Source organism: Motacilla alba, chromosome Z, assembly GCF_015832195.1.
Source record: "Motacilla alba alba isolate MOTALB_02 chromosome Z, Motacilla_alba_V1.0_pri, whole genome shotgun sequence".
Lineage (NCBI taxonomy): Eukaryota > Metazoa > Chordata > Aves > Passeriformes > Motacillidae > Motacilla > Motacilla alba.
In genome coordinates, this window is record NC_052046.1 from 39,318,247 (window position 1) to 39,333,524 (window position 15,278).

At 40.8% G+C, this 15,278-nt stretch overlaps 1 protein-coding gene across 7 annotated transcripts in view; it reads right to left on the reverse strand.

The window, feature by feature from the left end:
- LINGO2 (leucine rich repeat and Ig domain containing 2) overlaps positions 1-7,951 on the reverse strand; it is a 493,424-nt gene extending 485,473 nt beyond the window's left edge. For 5 of the 7 annotated variants that reach the window (XM_038123765.1, XM_038123771.1, XM_038123769.1 and 2 more), the window contains exon 1: positions 7,814-7,934. The gene's annotated coding sequence lies outside the window, so the exon portion shown is untranslated. Of the gene's footprint in view, positions 1-5,579; positions 5,637-7,813 lie in introns of all 7 variants that reach the window. The other 2 variants (XM_038123766.1, XM_038123768.1) reach the window with 2 other exon arrangements.
- Between the last annotated feature and the right edge of the window lie 7,327 nt (positions 7,952-15,278).

The following is a 15,278-nucleotide window of genomic DNA, read 5'->3' on the forward strand; positions in this document are numbered from 1 at the left end:
CTGTTTGGTTAATGGACTATAAATTTTTAAATAGATGGTAATGAAAATTTGTTTACCCATCACATGATTTTTGTTTGTCTAATGGGGAAACAAAAAATCATAGAAACTAGAATATTTATTATATAACTTTATCATATCTCTACTTTTTCCATTTCAAAGCTTTAGCATGTTAATCTAAAGTACATGCAGGATTTTAATTTTTTACATATCACAGGGATTTTAAATTTTTTTTACCTTTTCCTGTTTTCGTAACTACAAAAATTGTTCACAAAGGGAAAGTACAAAATAATTACTGAATAGATCTAAGCAAGATTTTTGTAGCTTCCTTAATAATTTTTTATTTTCATGTATAAAACTTTTTAACTTGTCTTTGCTCAGTAATTCTTTGACAGGAGTCATTTGATGACTTATTTTGCAGTCCCCAATGCATAACACTGCCCACTACTTAATTACTTCCATGTCAAAGTAGAAATTATATCTATTTCTTACAAGAACTAGTTTCTTTCAAGGTCCCAAATGACTCCTGTTCTGAAAATTCTATCCCTAAAAGAATAGGAAAGACCTAATGGCCCAACACAACTTCCATTTTCAGAACACGGTCTGAGAAAAACAGAGAAGCATTGTTTGCAAAGAATAAAAAAACCTAAATTATTTACAATCTCTTCCCATTCTTAAGAACACACATGCAACTTTGTTCCTTTAATCAAGCTTTTTATAACGGTATATGGATGGGTTGAAGAAATGTTATCAGCTAGAAAAGTATTTTAGAATAAGAATATAACTGTACTTTCACTTTAAGCCATGACAGCAGTGAGAACGAAGCTGGACAGGACTGTTATTGCAGCAGATTTGTATATTGTCTCCTTAAAGTGGGCAGCAATCATATCCTCCTGGTATGTTCATCCAGATGTTTTGAGATGTTGACTTCATTTATTTTTTCTGAATTACGTCCTTGGCATTTGACTACTATTTATTAATTACTGACATAATTTTTCTTCCTAATAAGTGGCTATCCTCCAGATCAGACATAGAATTTAAAAATAAATTACAGATTCAGAAGTCACTCAGGTGCTCAGCTATGCATTTCCTTTAGAAATGTAGGAAGCAAGCTATTGCAAGCTTATTATTTACTGCAGTTTAATTTCTACAATTGTTCCACTGCTTTTTACCTTGATACCGTTTTTCACTACCTTTGCAATAACTCTCACATAATTACTTCCTCCTGATTGTCTATGGAGACAACAGAAACAAGAATTTCTTGGAGTTTAAGCTTATGTGAATCTACTTATCTACTTTATAACCTATTCTAGCAAACTCAATCCATTCCCAGTTGGAATGAATTCTTGTTTGCACTAGGGTCTGTTTATGTTGTGAGCACAGAGGAATTTTATCTCAAATTCAACTGGTCTTCTCACTCTTTGAAGGCTTTCACTACAATAAATGAATATATTCTGTTTTCACATGTTGCCTATAGCCAAAAGTGCTTCTTTTCCATTACAATGTATGCCAGTTTACACTGGGAATGGAACAGTAAAAAGCTGGCATGAGACAGCCACTTTCTCAATAGATTTGGTTGGTCCCACTCTGTAGTTCAAAAAAGAAACAAAACAAAACAAAAAAGACATTCAAAAGGATTATAAAGCCTATAAAGCCATCGGCTAATGTAGAATTCTGCATATTCTTCCAGACCACCTCATGTACTGCCACAAACACAATCCATTTCCACAATGGTTCCTCCCCACATACATTATTAACATCACATTTTTCCTGGCTTTCAAATCAAAAATCTATTCTGATACTAATGGTCAAAGTAATACATTCTATTTAATAGAATGATAAGTCTCATCTTTTCTTCTGTATAATTATTCTGGTTTTGATAGTTACATACAGCACTGGAGGCATTCAGAGGAACATCTAAAGCAAGTCTTGTACTCACATGGGGACATTGAAGATGAGTGGCTTCATGAATCTCAACACTTTCTAACACCCATAAAAGGAATAGCAACACAGTCTCTTCTTTCAGGACAATTATTGCTATGCCTGGAAAATTGAATCACAGTGTTTAAGCATAAGTGCAGTTGGTTACTTCTGAGAACAGCTAGGCAAGTTGATGCTGACAGGCCACGGGCTTGTCTGGCTCTCTCTTTCCCAGTCACAATCCACCGTTCCAGCTTCAGTCTTCCCTAGTCCTTTCCACTTCAGAAACATGAGATTTTGTCACAAACAGTCACAAACTCTATCCCCTCTTGACTAGGGCTGACAGGTGTTGTCTATCCCAACTAAGGGTCTGCTTGACTAGGGCTGACAGGTGTTGCCTATCCCAACTAAGGATCTGCAGAGCTGTAAAATCTCACAATCTTGAAATATCTCCCTCCTTTTTACTCTCCAGGGCCTAAAGGGAAGCATAATTTTTTTCTTCCCAAGGAGCTTGTTTCTCTTCTTTTGTCTCTCTTGAGGTTATTTCAGTCTCTATAAACATGATAAAACACAGTTGAGTTTTGGTATGTGTCCTCCCCACACACATTACCTGCCTGCAGAACTCATCAGTCCAGATGTGGTGGAGTTGTGATGATTTTAACGGACTTTGGTACATGCTGGCCTACCAAATGTGTAGGGCACACATAGGAAAATATCATTACTGAGGCTCGTGTCTTCTGTGAATGGGAATCTATTTGATGACTTGTCACAGAGGAACATAAACTTTTCTATGTTAAAGGAAACAGAATCCTGAAGATGCCAAACTGAGCTTTTCCTCAAGAAATGCTCTCTTATGAAACTCTTCACAACAAGCATCTACTACTATTTCACAAATACTTCACCAAAACATGAGTTGAAATGCAGTTTATGAATTGCAGCAATTGAGAAATACCATTTGAAGAAAATTTTGTATTTTCTCAGACACAAGATAAAGTGAAGGAAATAATTAGAATGAAAGTTTGGCAAGTTGGCAAGTGAACAGAAGATGACAATCTAAGTAGCTGTCCTGCTCTAAGACCAGCCTGTTTGCTTTCTCTGGTGATATGATTCCCCATATCACACTCTTAGTTACAGAAAAAACACCAGAGGGGACTCCACTGAAATCTCACTCTTCCCTTAGAGATCTGCATTTGTACAGCTCAAAGATGGCCTTTGGCCTGCCTCAGTAAATGCTGTCCCATGGCTCTTACAAATATTTAACCTGAAGACAGATTGTAATGTAATGGATGGGGGCTGAGAGATAGGGAGAAGTGAGGGCTGTGGAGTACTATTATATTCCTATAAACTTAACTAGTGACCACTGCTCGCTCCTAGGCATTAAACATGCATATCAGAACAAAAGTTATTTTCCAAAGTATAAGTTCAAATATTAAAAAAGTAAGAGTTAATTTTTCTTACCTATAGTTTTACAGGATATATATGGGTTTTTCTACTATTTAAAAGAATCTGTCTTTACCTGAAGAATAATGGATTTAGGAAGCCATGCAAATTTTATTTTAAAAAAAAAGGAGAAATAGAGCATGAATTTATTAGAAATTATAAAATATTAACTATAGTTTTTGTTTAGCTAGTATTTACTGTTGTGCAGCTAAACAAAAATAAATAGGACTTTTGCATAATTGTTCTTCCTTAGTGTGACCAAAGGACAGGCATTTTGCAGTTAATCAAACAAAACTCACAATAAAGAAATATTTTTATAGAAACAAATATTTCTGCTGAAGATGATTGTTTATTCCATTCAAATACATTATAGTTTTATTTCCAACGATGACAAAAGTTTGCAATTACTCTATTTCTTTTCTTTTCATTGCAACTTTAATTTTGCGATTGACAGCTATGTCACTTTATGTCACTTTATTTGCCCAACTAAAACCCATTTTTCTCAGTTTTCTTGGTTTTTAGGAAATGTAATAGGACCATTAGATGAAAATCCAGATACCCATTTCATTCAGAAATATTTGTTGTTCTGAATTTTTTTTAAGAATCACCTACTTTGATTATGCCATTTAAAATACACCAACTCAGGTGCAATTTTTACATTTCCTTGCAAGTCTTGCCTACTATGAAAGGAATGAGAAAACTATTAGCAGAAGTGCAAATCAATAGTAAGAAGCAGTTTAAAATATTTCCACTATCTACAAAATATTAATTGCAATGCATCCTTATTTCCATTTGCATGTAATTAGGAGTATTTCTGAAAGGTGGGTTAAATGATCCACTAAGTCCACCATGCAGAAAGGGTGTTCACTAAATATCCACACTGACCTAATAGGACTTTTACAGTAACAATCAATCTGAAAACATTAACAACATATTAATATATAACAAGACTTGCTTACAAGATGCTGATACAAATATCTACTTGCAGTTTCAAAAGGAATTAGAGATTAGACCGTAATCAAATAGCAACTCTGATCAGTATGTTTATAAATAATCTTGTGAACTACTGCTTCATAGAATAGTTCCTGATAGGAAAAAAAAATCACAAGATTTGCATTTTATCAACAGAAAATGGGCCACCAAAATGTCATTATACAACACGGATGACAGTTTACCTTCTGTGTTTCCTCCCTCCATAGATTTTCATCATTAAGAAATGAAATTGTCCCCAGGAATCAAAAGGTTTATGTTATGGGAAGCAGCTCAAATAGGAATTCTACTCAGCATATCTCATGGGAATAATATCAATATCTCAGCACAGAAAACATTGATTGGTATATTGCATATCTTGAAGACCAGTGTCTATAAATTTCTAATATTTCAATCCCATTCTTTACAGAGTCATCTCATCTATTTTAATGTTTTTCTAAGGTAACAGAAAGGCCACACTCTCCAGAAAAGAAGAAAAGTCCTAATTTTATGCTTATGCTAGGTGAAAAAATGAGTATCTGGCTAAAACCATATGAGATTAAAACATTTTGGAAAATCAACAGTTAAACTAGTCACTGTACTAATTAGAAATGAGCAATAATTTATAAAGATTCATAATTAAACACACCTTAGCCAAATCAGCCTTATGACAGAGGCATGTCAATCAGTGACTACTTACAAATAGAATTTTGTTAAATTTCCTTAATAGCTGTACAAAAAATGAAGAGAAAGCACAGAGAATTAGAATGTACTCAGCACAATGTATCACAGTACTAGTAGCCAAATAAGCTCCTTTGCAATAGGAGAATGCAGCAATATTCATACCTAGTAACATGTACATTTACTGAAATTGATCCACTTATCCTTCCATTCGTTTATCATCTGGGTTTTTAATTACCAGTAACAGCTGTAAGGAAATCCACCTTCTCACAAAGGACAAGCCAATGAACCAACAGACAGCTATATACAGAGCCTTCAGAACTCCTTAATCTTTTTGCCCCCACTCTGTTCACTAGGGTTTAGACAGCCAAAAGGTATACAAACAAAAAAAAACCCCAACACCTCTAAAAATAAGCAACAGTCATATCAGCATGACTTAGAAAAATCACCACAGGAATCCTCCTAGAATCCTTATCGATACCCTCCCTCACCAACAACCACACCCACCCTGGGTTTATGTTATTTGAATGGCTTTAATACAAGACACGAAAATGGCACTAACATAGACTTACATTGCTAAACTCAGCACAGGGCCGCTAATATTCGAATCTTCAAACCTCCTTAAGTGTCTGTGTTGGAGAAAAACGATACAGCTTCAGAACTACAAAGGGCAAGTTACTTTGGTCTTTTTTCTTAACTGCAGGATACCCAAATCCTGGTATTAGTTCACAGTAGCATGCCAACAGAGTATTAATCACAGTACTTGTGGACAGCTGCTTAAGCTAACAAGCTTCTCTAATACTTAGTATTTTTTCACCTCTTGCTGCTACTACGCAGGGTAACATTTCCTCCTAGAGCCCTTTCACAGAATGTCTGGATTCTAGAACAGTAACAAAAGATCTGATACCTGTTATAGTACCAAACCACGCAGTTTCTATGCAGCTGATCACACGTTGTGTTGTTCAGTCTATGTAGGTGTTATTCCTACTCTCTGAAGAGGGAATTCAGAGCAGTAAAAACAGTTTTCAGGGATATTCTGTTTACCTAAAATGAATAGTATCACTGCTCTGATTCACATATATTAGCTACTGTCAAAAACACTACTTTTCAAGAAAAATAAGGAGGTGGCACAGTAGCTGAGGAGTCAATCATTTTAAGTGCTGATCTGAAGAAAAAATCCCAAATTCCATTTTGACTGGGATATTTACATGTATATATATATAGTAGGAGTAGGAACATACTGACGTTAGTGCACTCTTCTGTGTGGCCCATTACAAAGTAAGGTAGACCACACAGCAGCTCCAACTCTACAATAAAACACTTCCTGGAAAGGGTGTAGCCTCTAATGGAACTGCTGGTGCCTTGATTGCATACAGAAGGAACAGAGACCATCTCTTTTAATTTTAGGCTTTTCACTAGAAGGTAGAAGCTCAGAAAAGCATATCCTCTTTTTTTTTTTTTTTTTTTTTTTTTTTTTTTTTTTTTTTTGCCATGTGGAGGAAGCTGTTGCGGTTTTGAATGGTAAGTTAAATGCTATATCATTATTTTAGGGCATATACACTGATTTGAGGTCAAATCTTACGCATACTTTACATTGTAGATCTGTCAATTACAGATGTGTCACTGTAAAAAGTGGGTAAGGCTTCAGAATTAATGTGTTCATAACAGGTTATGGTTACCTCCATGATCACTACGCAAACTAATTTTCACTTCCATTCCCCTAGAGCTGTAGTTTTGACTGAAATAAAGACTGCATGGCTCATTTTCATGACAAAGGCACAGAAAAGCTGTGTGCTTCTTTCTGCCCCCACCACCACCACACAGCACTTGGCAAGCAATGTAAGTTCAGATCTGATTTATTTTTGAAGTGTTCAGTGCTCAGACGTTTTCCTTTTTATGTGAGAGATTTTTTTTCCTCTGAAATGAGAAAGTGTTTTGAAAGAACAGTATTTTAAAACAGCAGCATGTAATAAAAACACACTGCAGTTCTTTGCTTGGCAAGGAAAGCTAGATGGGAAAAATGCTTAAGAACATTCAAAGCACTGCTGTTTACTCCAGCAACTATTGAACAGGACTTGCAAAACCTTATATTTTAGATTCAAGAGACTGGACAATGATGAATCAGTGGATCATTTTCTTGCCATTATTTTTCTTCCAGGTATGTTCAGAAGCACCTGCATGTACTTCGAGCTGCTCCCTAAAAGGGGGGGCTATTCTGGATTTGCTGTGCAGAAGGTAAAACAGTGCCTTCACCGTGCAGCAGTACCACCACCCCCTAGACCCACTTTACTGATGCACGTACTCCAGCGAGCACATCCACCACAGCAGCGGACACAGGTGTAGAAGCATCTATTCGCTGGTGACAAAGGACTATTGTGTTTGTGTCACGTCTGTCGGAGCACCCGGAGGACTCCTGCTCCCATTGCACGGTTCCCCGCCCGGCGGAGAAAGCTCTTCCCCAGGGAAGGTGTGATGCTGGGCACGGCGTCCCGCCCCCCCAACCCGCCACTGGGGCAGCCCGACACCCCCCTTCACCACGGCGGGCAGCGCCGTCCGCCGCTCGTCCAAGAGCCCTCGGGGGGCCGGGGACGAGGCCAGCCGGGGCGAGCGGCGGTGGAGAGCTCTGCTGCACCGCGTCCTGCCGACTCTCGCCCCCCGCAGTCCCCGCATCGGGAGGCTCAGAGCCCCGCGACGCGGGGATTCTCTTCGCCTCCAGAGGCCCCCCCCCAAAACTTATTCTGCCTTCACAAGCGGGCTCCCCGTGGCCGTCACCCCCGACGGCGCCGAGAGGGTTCCCGTCGCTTACCTGGCGGCTGCCGGGGCGCTCCCTCACGGCGAGCGGCAGCGGGGCGCGCCGCAGCCGAGGCTGCCTCTGCCGCCACCTTCACAGCCCCCTCCCGAGGTGAGCGATGCGCGGGGTGGCGGCGGGGAGTGGACGGGGAGCCGTGACATTTAACCGGGGTGCCTCTCCTCCCTGGCGGGCTGGGCGGACGATCACCGCCCTCCTCTCCGCAGACAGGATGAGACGCAGGACGAAGCCCAGTCCATCCCCGGAGACCCAGACGCAGCGCGCTGCCCGAGCCGCCGGCGGCTCCACTCCTCTCCTGTCCTCTCCCTCCCGCTTGGCAATCGCCGCTGCGACTTCGCTGCAGCGGAGGACGAGAAACGCAGCAGCCGCAGCAGGGCAGCGGGGGAGAGGGCTGGGCTGGCCACCTGCCCCTCGGCGGGGCCAGGCGCCAAGGGGACAGCAGCGGGGCGCAGTGGCGAACGGGCGAGGCGCCGGCGGCAGAGCGGGGAGGTAGCGCCAGCTCGAGGTGAGGGCGGGCGGGCGGTGGGGAGGGGAGGAGGGGGCGCGTCTCTGTCAGAGGCGGAGCGGCTCCTTCCGCGCGGCGGCTCACACGCCGGCGAGTCCCGCCGAGGCAGCGGCGGCACCTCGGGGAGGCAGAGCGGTTCGCGGAGTGGCGAGCCACCCCAATGCCGGTGACTGCTGGGCCGCGGAGAGGCGCCCCCGGCCACGGCCGCGCCGTGGGCAGGCGGCTGCCGGCCTTTATTAATCCTCCCCACCGTGAGGAGGGAGCGCGTGCGGCGCCCCCACAGCCCCGCAAAAAGCGGTGCCCCCGCCTCCCCGACGCGGGCGGCGGGCGGTTGATTTTTCTTCTTCCACCCTTGATCCCGCCCCGCCGTGTTCCGGGGAGAGCAGGGCGGCTCCGCGGCGCGGAGGTCGGGGCGCCCCCAGCTCCGCGAGGTGCCGCGGTTCGGGGGTGTGTCTCCCCCGGGAGTGGGGGGGGCGCGCGAAGGAGGGAAGACCCGCGCGGCTGGGCGGCCATTTCAAGGGCGGCGCGGTGAGGGGGCGCGAGTTCGCGGCCGGCGGGACCCCGCGGCTCCCACCGCCAGCGTCCCTATGCACGCCCGACGGCGTCGCTCGGGGCCGCTCCGGGCACGCTTCGGAAGAGGCGGCGGGAGACAGGAGGGCACTGTGCGGTGGAGCGAGGGGGCGCCGGTGCCTCGAGGAGGCCCCGCGGGCAAGGGCTGCCTGGGGTCCGGCGACGAGGACGGGCTCGACAGGACGGGGCTGCGGCTGCGGAGCGATGACCGTCGCCGTCGGCCTTGTGTTCTGCAGGCGGCCGCGTCCGAGGCCTCCCCGGGACCGTACTGCGTAGAGGACCCTGACCGCGTCGGTGGTGTGAGGGCGTCTCCAGCCTCCTCGTCGCTTGCTTGGCTTGCATTTGCTGATGGAAGAGCTGTTGCTGGCCCCGTTCTTCCCTGCACTTGCGCAAGTTAGTGCTGCGTGGGGTTTGGAGCTCTGTACCTCACTTTACGTTCTTTGTACGCTTTGAAATAGTTGGATTTAGCACTTTTTTAATGGCGGACACGGAGTGTCAGGTTTACAATGAGCAATTCAGGAGCAGCAATACCAGGTCCCTAAGATGATTCTAAGAATGAACTGTTGGGATTTTGGCTGGTTTTTTTGGGGTTTTTTGGTTTTTTTAATAGTTTTGGGTTTTTTGGGTTTTTTTGGTTTTTTTTTTTACTGGTAGCAAGTCCTATCCCTGTCATGTCCCTGTCCGTAGAAAGCTGTCTGGAGGCTGCAATCCTCAGAAATCTGCATGTTCTAAAATGGATGAAAAATTGATGTAGTTGAAGAATTTTACTTACCGGTAGGAGCAGTAACATGAAAGTTTCAAAGAATCAAATAGTAACTGAGTTGTACAATATTTTGCATTCTCCCTTCACTTTCATAAGTGTATGAGTGTGTATACATACACAGTTTGAACAGATTTTTGCTAACATAAGATGGTGTGAGGTAAATGAAAACATACATAACCCACGCATGTGATGGTGGAAGACTTAGAATAAAGGAAACTAACACAACTGATTTATAGTCCTTTTTTCTTTTACTACCAATGTCTAAGGTTATGTGTTTGCGGTTTTTGTTTGTTTTTTTTTTTTTTTTCCAAGCAGCATCCCCAAGCAGTAGCCCTGGTAGCTAGCCATACTTCAGAGATAAGAAAATTGTTGTCTTTACAGCAGAAGCTTTTCTTTTTAGCTTCTGTAGTCAGCTTTAGGGTTAATTTCTTACCAAGTCTTCAGGGTTAAAGTCGTACCAAGACTTGCTGTTTCCTCTTGGCTCCTTCTGTGGCATAAGCCACCCAAAGGAGAGATGAAGCAAAGGCCAGCTAGTTACCTTTAACCATCGATAAGTATGAAGTTAAAGAACTGTATCTTGATGTTGGTCCAACATCTGATCATGCTATAATACACATAATGCACTCATCAATAAAATGCAGCACTGTTAATCCAGAGTCATGCTAAACACCGGCCCAGGAGAACTTTGGTTTATACTACATTATAGGGAGAAACAATAAGAAGGAATGATCCATAATGAAATGATTGAGAGTTCCTGCAAAGTTGGGAGAACACAGTAAAATGGTACCTGGTTTTATTTTTCATAAAATAAACAGCCTGTTACCTGGATTCAAAAGCAGTTAACTTGCTGACTTCTTTGAATTAACCCGTGTTTATAAAACACTGACAATATATTGCAATGTTCCTTGAACTGGTCTCAAATAGAGTACCCAAATACTTTAATTAATACTGAGTCACAGCTGTTGCACAGTAGTTAGTTAAAAAAAAAATCCAGAAAACATTTCTGTGATTTCTATGGAGTGCTAGTAGCACAACTTTTCTGAGGAAATTGCACTGATACCCCATATAAATTTTATATTGCATATAAATGTTTTTAATATTTGCCAGTTCAGTGTAATTTTCTGAAGGTATATAAACAGCAAGATAAAGTAGTACATCTACTCTAAATGTACTGTCAACAAGAAGTTAGTCTCTTCAATACTGCCACTTTTAGCATGTTACTCTAAGTGGAAGACAAAGCAGGATAGCTGTACATAAAGACTGAATTACTACAAACTAAAAATAGGAACAGGAAAATGCTGAGGTTATCCCTGGGGCCCTTGGAGTTGTTCTTGAAGAAAGGAGATGCTACAGGTGAAATCTGGAAAAAATTAAAGACTGAAACTTAAGCAGAAGGGATCACCAAAGGGAACTTCATTAAACAATGGAGCAATAGAAAGCTTTAACAGCACTCCTGTGACTCTTCAGTCAAATCTTAGTTGTGATGACTGGTTCAAAGTATTGTGCATATTTTGTGAATCACAAAATGTACTTACTTAGTGCAGCTTGAGAAACCTATCATTTCCTTTCACTAGTAGGTATTTGTCTTTCAGTAGACATGAAACAACACTGCAGAACAAGAAATCAAGTGTTTCCATACTGCTGGCCTTTCAGTCAGGGCTCTATAAAAAAATCGAAGCTGACGAGACTTGTTTTTTCCTCTCAGGAGGTATGTGCATAATGCAATCTAAAAGCATTTTCAAAAGTGCCCATTAGCTCTTAATTGGAAAGGGACTTTGAAAGGGTGTTGTACTTCTGTTTTGCCATAAGGCCAGAAAAAGGAAGGAAAAAGAAGATCGCAACCATACTTTCTTTGTCATTAGCTCTGAAGAAGTAGTTCCTATAGAAACAAGAATGATTATGTGTTTACCTTCAACTGTATTGTAAGACTACAGTGCCTCTTCAGATGAAATTAAATAATCTTTGAATCACTGAAAATTTAATGTAAAATATTAAATGTATCAAAATGTTTCAGCTATTTTTAGTTGTCTTGTAAAGATTTCCTTCAGTAACTGTACTGGCCCTCAGAGGTTTCTGTAGCAAGAATTCAAACAGTGCTGTTCCTATTTGATTTGGTATCTACAGTAAGTTTCTTTCAGATTTTTAGCAATGCTTAGCCTTACAAATATACGAAGAGCTGGGCTCACAACGGTGTTCTCATGGTGGTTTTGCCCCAGTATTTAGCATATTATATGGCATCTAGCTGGTATGAAATCATAGGTTGAATCATGGATTGGACCTTATCATTACATGTATCTCTATCTACAAGAAGAAAAAAATACATTAAAGAAAATTAAAAATAAGAAAAAATTATTTAGCATTCACATATGCAAATCAGTATATGGCTTAAAGTTTCCAAAAACTGCTTTCAGTGATAAATTAACTCAAGACTTCAAATGTTAAGCATTTTCAAAATATATGTATTTTAAAAATGCTGCTCACATACTAAGTTACAATTTCTTGTAAAAAAATTATATTTTGAAAAATTCATATTCCTTTTATAATATAAGGTTATTCCTAACCCTGAAAGAGAAATCACAAAATAAACTGATAGTCAAAAGTTTTTTGGTTTTTTTTTTTCCCATGGCCTACTTCTTACACTGACACTAGTTTAATTCAAAATCTACTATCTTAGTTCACCTGCTTTTACATCTCCTCCATTTGACTGTTTGAGAAGCAGTTTGAGTGGAATTTACAAGTGTTCTGCTGAATTAAATGCAGTCATGGGATTATAAGGAGACCCTGCTTCATTCCTTTAAAGCCTGTACTGGCAGTGTCTCTGCATGTAGGGTGAAACCTGGAAATGATGGCTAAACCTCCAGAATCAAAGGATCAGCACCATGTGTTACGTAGCTCTTCTAACTCAGGACAGGGTGTGCTGTCTAGCAGGTGTGAAGGTGGGACTGTTGCCATCCGTGCCAAAGGTGACATTCTTAGTTTGCTGAATGAGAAAGGGACCTGTGCTGGAAGCGCAACTGCTGCATGAACGGGGCCCACATTTTTGTTCCAAAACAGATGCAATTTAGAATTTAGTGGCATGGGATATGCTGTAGGAGAATCATCACAACCACGTATCTCTGAGCTCAAATCATAATGTTTACCGAAATAGTACTGTTGTGGAGTTCTGCATAGCTTTTGTACATGCTGCAGTAGCTCCTCAGTGGGAATCCCAGAGTTCTTCCTAGCCACACAAGTTTTCACTGCAGTAGACCACCCGCTTGCCCCAAGCACCACTCACTGGGGAAGGAGGTTTCATAAAATATGTGTCTATATATCACTACTTACTGTTAATAAGTTCAGACCCAATAAATAATCTGTTCTGCTTTTTTCATCTCAGAGGTGAATATTTAAATATCTTTTACTTCTAATCACATATAAAGTGTCTCCGTTCCATTATGTTAAAAAGTATTTAGCAGATAGAAAGCATGTCTTTAGAAACTACATGTCAGAAATTTAATTTTTAGAGGGCACCAAATAATTCTGGATAAGAAACAATCCCTCTTAAATACCAGTAGAAAGATAGCAATATAACTCCAATGCACAGTTGCTACACCTTTGGCTTCCTAAAGATGGAAGATACGCAGTTTTCCCCTCTCTTAAAAGTTGGAAAGGCCAGAATTAGATGCATCTCTGACTGAGCAGGAATGATACTTTGTCTTTTGTGCTTAATTACCCACCTTTTCTTTCTTCAGAAGGAGGGTTGTAGTAAACATAAATTCTCACAAAAGTAAAAGTAAAGATATGATGCATTCCTATTCACCTGCTCTAGATTATAGTAGATGGACATGGAGGGGCATTATGTACTTCCATTTTATTTGAGGATTGCATGAATGCTGGAGGTAGAAAGACTTTGAGAAAAGCACTGAACGTTCTTAAATCACAATCATGGGAAATCTAGCTTAAAGAAAACTAGCTTATCATTTTCTTAAATTGTTTTTTTGGATCTTATCCACTGTTACTTTGCTCCAATTTCTATAAGTATGATGTCAATAGCATTAAGAGGATGTAATTTAGCAGTGTAAAATAGGAATATCTCACAGGTGAAGGCAACCTGAATTTTCAAAATTAACATTTTCTCTCAGCAATTTCTCTCTGCTACAGAACATTTGTACTCTTCTAAAGAACAGGATGTAGCTATTGTTGCTGTTCAAAAGCTGCTCTAAACCATAAAATGTTATTTAGGACTAATTTCTAGTACTTGTCATACATATATAGCAGGAAGAGTAATAGTTTTGTTGACAGATAAGGAAAAAAATTGACATTGCTTGTCATTTCCTGAAGAAAGAATTCGAGGAAGAAAGAAAATTCAAGAAAATTTTTCTTGAAGAAAAATTTAAGTGGTCAGCCTAAAGCTGATTGTATATATTAATACTTCCAGCATTTATTTGAAATCTTATGTTAACTTTTTAAAAAATATGACATAGTTGTCAGTTATCTTATCAATACTTTTAATTAAAATACATGTATACAATTTGAACATGAGGTATGTGCAAGAAAACATGTTGCGAACAAAAGCTAACAGGACGTGCCTTGTACCTGCATGAAAGTCCTAAGTATGATGGTAGTTGATAGATAACTGGGTCTGTTTCTAGTATTGTAGAAACAAGGGCTCGTACCAAGAATTTACAGTTGCTGTAATGAATAAACAAAATTTATTTTCAGTGTGCTGTGATTTAAGCCAAGCCAGCAACTAAGTACCACACAGCCACTTATTCACTCCCCCAGAGTCATCTTGGGGAGAGAATTGTTAGAGTAGAATTGAGAAAAATTGTGGGTTGAGATAAGGACTGTTTGATAGGTAAAGCAAAAGCCATGCACATAAACAAGGCATTAATTCACTGCTTCCCATGCTTAGGTAGGTGTTCACCCACCTCCAGGAAAGCCGAACTCCATCACGTGTACTGGTGACTTGGGCAGACAAATATCTTCACTATGAACATCCACCACTTCCTCCTTCTTCCCCCATCTTCATATGCTGAACATGATGCAATATGCTGTGGGATACCCCTTGGGTCAGCTGTCCCAGCTGTGCCCCCTCTCAGCTCCCTGCACACCATCAGCCTTCTCGCTGATGAGGTGGGTGAGGATCTGCAAAGGCCTTGGCTCTGCATAAGCTCTGCTCAGCAATAACAGAAACTCCCTGTTTTATCAACACTGTTCACTAATATAAACATAACCTTATAGCAGCTACTGTAAAGAAAATTAACTATATCCCAACCAAACTATCACATAGTTATACCCGAAATAATTTATATTTAAATAAGCAGCCATTTTTTGGCAGTATTCACCGAGTAGTATTGAAGATATTGATTTTAACAAAATTGTCATGCATTCAAAACAGTTTCTCTAACACAAAGTCATTTCTGCCATCATCAAGATTCTTCACACGAAGATAGAAATATTCCAAAACCATCCATGTATTACATAATAATCCCATGCTAGCAACTGCAAGACTCCAGTCACTTGGTAAACAAAAGCACAAGCTGGTTTCAGTCCTCCTCACATTTTGGATGGGTATGAACAATAGCATCACTTTTTCCAAGAAGCAGGCCTCTTGTTCTAATGTATTAGATAGTCCAGCTGGG